Below are 5368 nucleotides of genomic sequence, written 5' to 3'. Positions count from 1 at the left end.
GAACAGGGATAGACAGACACATAGTTGACAGGCTACAGAAGAGGCTACGCTAAAGCAAAGGAGATTAGAATGACAAGTGGGCTACACGACTCGAATGTTCAGAAAGTTAAGCTTACGTTGCAAAAAAAAAATGTCTCAGGGGGTATGGTAATTTGGTATAGAGCAGACCTAACTCGCACGCAGTGTTGTGTGTCTATTTTCTCTCCCTAAGCATTTAGAACTAGTGGAGCGTCATTCTGAGCGACTGCCTCATTGCCCAGCTATTGCAGCTCCAACAGTCCTTCCTGCCGCCCAGCCTGCGGAGTGGTCATGTCACTCAAACCACGACCGGACGGCGCAATGGACATTGTTACAGGCTAAAGTCATGCCATCAGACACGTTTAATTGGTGGTCGGAGTGTAGCAGACGTCCCTGTTGTGTTACTGCCGCGTGAAACCTCTCTCTCTCTCTCTCTCTCTCTCTCTCTCTCTCTCTCTCTCTCTCTCTCTCTCTCTCTCTCTCTCTCTCTCTCTCTCTCTCTCTCTCTCTCTCTCTCGTGTGGTGTCTCTCTCTCTCTCGTGGGGTGTCTCTCTCTCTCTTGTGGTGTCTCTCTCTCTCTCTCTTGTGGGGTGTCTCTCTCTCGTGTGGTTTCTCTCTCTCTCTCGTGGGGTGTCTCTCTCTCGTGTGGTGTCTCTCTCTCTCTCTCGTGTGGTGTCTCTCTCTCTCTCGTGGGGTGTCTCTCTCTCGTGTGGTGTCTGTTCTGTCTCCACACGGTGTCTAAAGAGGAGCGCTCTAAGTCTGTGTGTCTGCGGCTCCAGGATCGACTGTGTGGATTTGATACTGACTGACTGACAGCTCTGTCACACACAGTCAGGCCAGTGAACAATAAGAGAAACCAGGGCTTGACTCCACAGTCCTTGGGTTTGGAGAGACAGTTGAAGGGGTTGAAGGGGTCAACTGCTGGGGGAGTGTTCTATTGGGACAAGGCTCTGTGCCTCCAGCCCATCTCTAACAGGGCTTGACTCCACAGTCCTTGGGTTTGGAGAGACAGGTGAAGAGGTTGAAGGGGTCAACTGCTGGGGGGAGTGTTCTATTGGGACAAGGCTTTGTACCTCCAGCCCATCTCTAACAGGGCGTGCTGAACAGCAGAGGAGTCTTCATGATAACACACTGAACGGGGGGGGAGACAAAGCAAAAGGAATTACAAGTCAAACTCCGTGGGGAGGTTTCTCTTTATACCTCGGAAGGTCCGGTTCGTGCTGTCTGGTAAGTAAAAGGCTTTGTGCCGTTGTTGGTTTAGTGTCACGCCGTGTGTAAATGGCAGACCACCAAAGTAGGGTGGCTTGGGGTGAAACAACCCCCTTTTCCTCTTGTAATTTTCACAGAAACCCCTTTATGTCACCAACATTTATTTTAACACTTTCCCTGGATACCAACTAGTCTTTCATGTCTCATCTGAACTTATGAAATCACTCCAACAAAATGATTTTGAGGTAATTTGATCTAATCTTTTTTTTCATTTTTAATAAAAAGTTTATATATATATATATAATCTAATGAACGTAGATCTATACCCCCCCCCCCTCGTTGCAATTCAATGGTATCTACTGTATTTTAAGGTTTTCCAAATCATCTATAAGTAACTTCTTTGAGTTACACAATATATTTTGAGATACTTTCGGATGAAATAACATCAAAACCTCATCATAGGAAGGATATTAATAGTATTGTTTTGATATTCATTTAAATAAAATAACATACCTAGGCTTTAGCTGTTAATAAGGGTCAATTACTAAAAAATGACAAAATAAAACGTATAAAATGGCTTTTAACACACTATTCTATAAATTACACAATTTTTTACATTTCTGTTTTTATTGAAAAACAAACAAAAACAAATTAATTCTGCCCACTTATTTCTCTTCAAAATGTGTTAGACTAAAGATAGCCCGTTTCCACATTTCTGAATATTACCAGACATAGCTTTTCTGTCTCGGGGCATTTTCCCCCAAGTCACCCTAACCAGTGATCTGATTTTTGTTGGTGATTATTTAGACTATTTCTGATGTAGGCCTTTATGTGTTGAAATAACATTCCTGCAGGCTTATGGTGTAGTCATTAGATAGGTGCGTCCAGGGTCTGGGGTTTATGATGCAGATAAGCTAGACGGAGCTGGAAGGGTGAAAATAGTTGGGGTAAGGAACATAGGTGGCACAATAAGAAGAGAGGGTTCCTCAAGGGTTCTTTGGGGAAGGGTGGTGGTTCTATGTGGAACCATAATGACTCAAAGAACCCTCTGAGTTCTTCAATGGTTCTTTGCAGTTCACAAGATGGTTCTTTGTTGTTCACAAGATGGTTCTTTGCAGTTCACAAGATGGTTCTTTACAGTTCACAAGATGGTTCTTTACAGTTCACAAGATGGTTCTTTGTTGTTCACAAGATGGTTCTTTGTTGTTCACAAGATGGTTCTTTGCAGTTCACAAGATGGTTCTTTACAGTTCACAAGATGGTTCTTTACAGTTCACAAGATGGTTCTTTACAGTTCACAAGATGGTTCTTTACAGTTCACAAGATGGTTCTTTGCAGTTCACAAGATGGTTCTTTACAGTTCACAAGATGGTTCTTTGTTGTTCACAAGATGGTTCTTTGTAGTTCACAAGATGGTTCTTTGCAGTTCACAAGATGGTTCTTTGTAGTTCACAAGATGGTTCTTTGTTGTTCACAAGATGGTTCTTTGTAGTTCACAAGATGGTTCTTTGCAGTTCACAAGATGGTTCTTTACAGTTCACAAGATGGTTCTTTGTAGTTCACAAGATGGTTCTTTGTTGTTCACAAGATGGTTCTTTGTAGTTCACAAGATGGTTCTTTGCAGTTCACAAGATGGTTCTTTACAGTTCACAAGATGGTTCTTTGCAGTTCACAAGATGGTTCTTTACAGTTCACAAGATGGTTCTTTGTTGTTCACAAGATGGTTCTTTGTAGTTCACAAGATGGTTCTTTGCAGTTCACAAGATGGTTCTTTGTAGTTCACAAGATGGTTCTTTGCAGTTCACAAGATGGTTCTTTGTAGTTCACAAGATGGTTCTTTGCTCTTTTGTGATAATTAAAATGTTGTGGAGGCGGATCATTAGAACATGAGGGGGCGTGGTTTGTGATAATTAAAATGTAGTGGAGGCGGATCGTTAGAACATGAGGGGGCGTGGTTTGTTATAATTAAAATGTAGTGGAGGCGGATCATTAGAACATGAGGGGGCGTGGTTTGTGTTACCTTTTCAAATCAAATCAAATCAAATACCTTGAGTGAGAGTCATTCCAGTTGATCAATGTGTTGTGTGATGCTGTTACATATTATATGTGAATATGGTCAGTGACTGTGTCTTGAGGAAGACTCACGTTTGGCCGTGTACCAATAGAGAACGGTTGACTAAGTCAGTAGTTTCTCTCCTCAGGGACCCTCAGCTGTTCCAGAGCCAGTTCACTTGATTCAACGTGTCAATTAACACAATACTAATACTTATGGAATTTTAACAGTGGCTGACCAGAATTAAAAAACCTGTATGGTCCTTCAAAAGGATCTGCAAAGAACATTTGTGATTGAAAAAGTTTTTTTATAAATCAAATCAAATCAAATCAAGTTTGTTTTATATAGCCCTTCGTACATCAGCTAATATCTCGAAGTGCTGTACAGAAACCCAGCCTAAAACCCCAAACAGCAAGCAATGCAGGTGTAGAAGCACGGTGGCTAGGAAAAACTCCCTAGAAAGGCCAAAACCTAGGAAGAAACCTAGAGAGGAACCAGGCTATGAGGGGTGGCCAGTCCTCTTCTGGCTGTGCCGGGTGGAGATTATAACAGAACATGGCCAAGATGTTCAAAATGTTCATAAGTGACAAGCATGGTCAAATAATAATCAGGAATAAATGTCAGTTGGCTTTTCATAGCCGATCATTAAGAGTTGAAAACAGCAGGTCTGGGACAGGTAGGGGTTCCATATGGTTATAGAACCATTCTCCATAAACGTTCTATAAAGAACAAAAAAAAAGGGTTGTAACCATAGCAGAAGCCTTTTTAGGTTCTATATATACAACCTTTGCTCTGCTGTTAGAACCCCTTTAACCTCTATAACCTCAGGGTTAAAGGGGTTCTAACAGCAGATGGTCAGGGTTAAAGGGGTTCTAACAGCAGATGGTCAGGGTTAAAGGGGTTCTAACAGCAGATAGAGAGAGAGGTTAAAGGGGTTCTAACAGCAGATGGTTTGGGTTAAAGGGGTTCTAACAGCAGATGGTCGGGGTTAAAGGGGTTCTAACAGCAGATGGTCAGGGTTAAAGGGGTTCCAACAGCAGATGGTCAGGGTTAAAGGGGTTTTAACAGCAGATGGTCAGGGTTAAAGGGGTTCTAACAGCAGATGAAATCAGTCAAAGGGGTTCTAACAGCAGATGGTCAGGGTTCAAGGGGTTCTAACAGCAGATGGTCAGGGTTAAAGGGGTTCTAACAGCAGATAGAGAGAGGTTAAAGGGGTTCTAACAGCAGATGGTTTGGGTTAAAGTGGTTCTAACAGCAGATAGAGACAGAGGTTAAAGGGGTTCTAACAGCAGATGGTTTGGGTTAAAGGGGTTTTAACTGTAGATAGAGAGAGGTTAAAGTGGTTTTAACAGCAGATGGTCAGGGTTAAAGGGGTTCTAACAGCAGATGATCAGGGTTAAAGGGGTTCTAACAGCAGATGGTCAGGGTTAAGTCTTATGGCTGGGATCCCGGTAACGGGATCGATATGACAACAGCCAGTGAAAGTGCAGGGCGCCAAATTCAAAACAACAGAAATCTCATAATTAAAATTCCTCAGATATACAAGTATTTTACACCATTTTAACGATAAACGTGTTGTTAATCCCACCACAGTGTCCGATTTCAAAAAGGCTTTATGACGAAAGCACACCATCTGATTATGTTAGGTCAGTACCTAGTTACAGAAAAACACAGCCATTTTTCCAGCCAAAGAGAGGAGTCACAAAAAGCAGAAATAGAGATCAAATTAATCACTAACCTTTGATGATCTTCATCAGATGACACTCATAGGACTTCATGTTACACAATACATGTATGTTTTGTTCGATAAAGTTCATATTTATATCCAAAAATCTCAGTTTACATTGGCACGTTATGTTCAGTAATGTTTTGCCTCCAAAACATCCGGTGATTTTGCAGAGCGCCACATCAATTTACAGAAATACTCATAATAAACATTGATAAAAGATACAAGTAATATACATGGAACTTTAGATAAACTTATCCTTAATGCAACCGCTGTGTCAGATTTCAAAAAAACTTTACGGAAAAAGCACACCATGCTATAATCTGAGTACAGCGCTCAGAGACCAACACAACCCAAACAGA

The 5368-nt window shown here is 41.7% G+C and overlaps 1 protein-coding gene across 1 annotated transcript in view; it reads left to right on the top strand.

The window, feature by feature from the left end:
• Positions 1-572: 572 nt before the first annotated feature.
• Positions 573-5368, top strand: part of map3k7cl (map3k7 C-terminal like) — a 103751-nt gene continuing 98955 nt past the window's right edge. The window contains exon 1 of the mRNA XM_071364971.1: positions 573-1245. The gene's annotated coding sequence lies outside the window, so the exon portion shown is untranslated. The remainder of the gene's footprint in view (positions 1246-5368) is intronic.

The sequence above is a fragment of the Salvelinus alpinus genome, chromosome 24 (assembly GCF_045679555.1).
Source record: "Salvelinus alpinus chromosome 24, SLU_Salpinus.1, whole genome shotgun sequence".
Classification (NCBI taxonomy): Eukaryota; Metazoa; Chordata; class Actinopteri; order Salmoniformes; family Salmonidae; genus Salvelinus; species Salvelinus alpinus.
The sequence above is the reverse complement of the archived record's forward strand: the minus strand, read 5'-3'. Positions and strand labels throughout refer to the sequence as shown.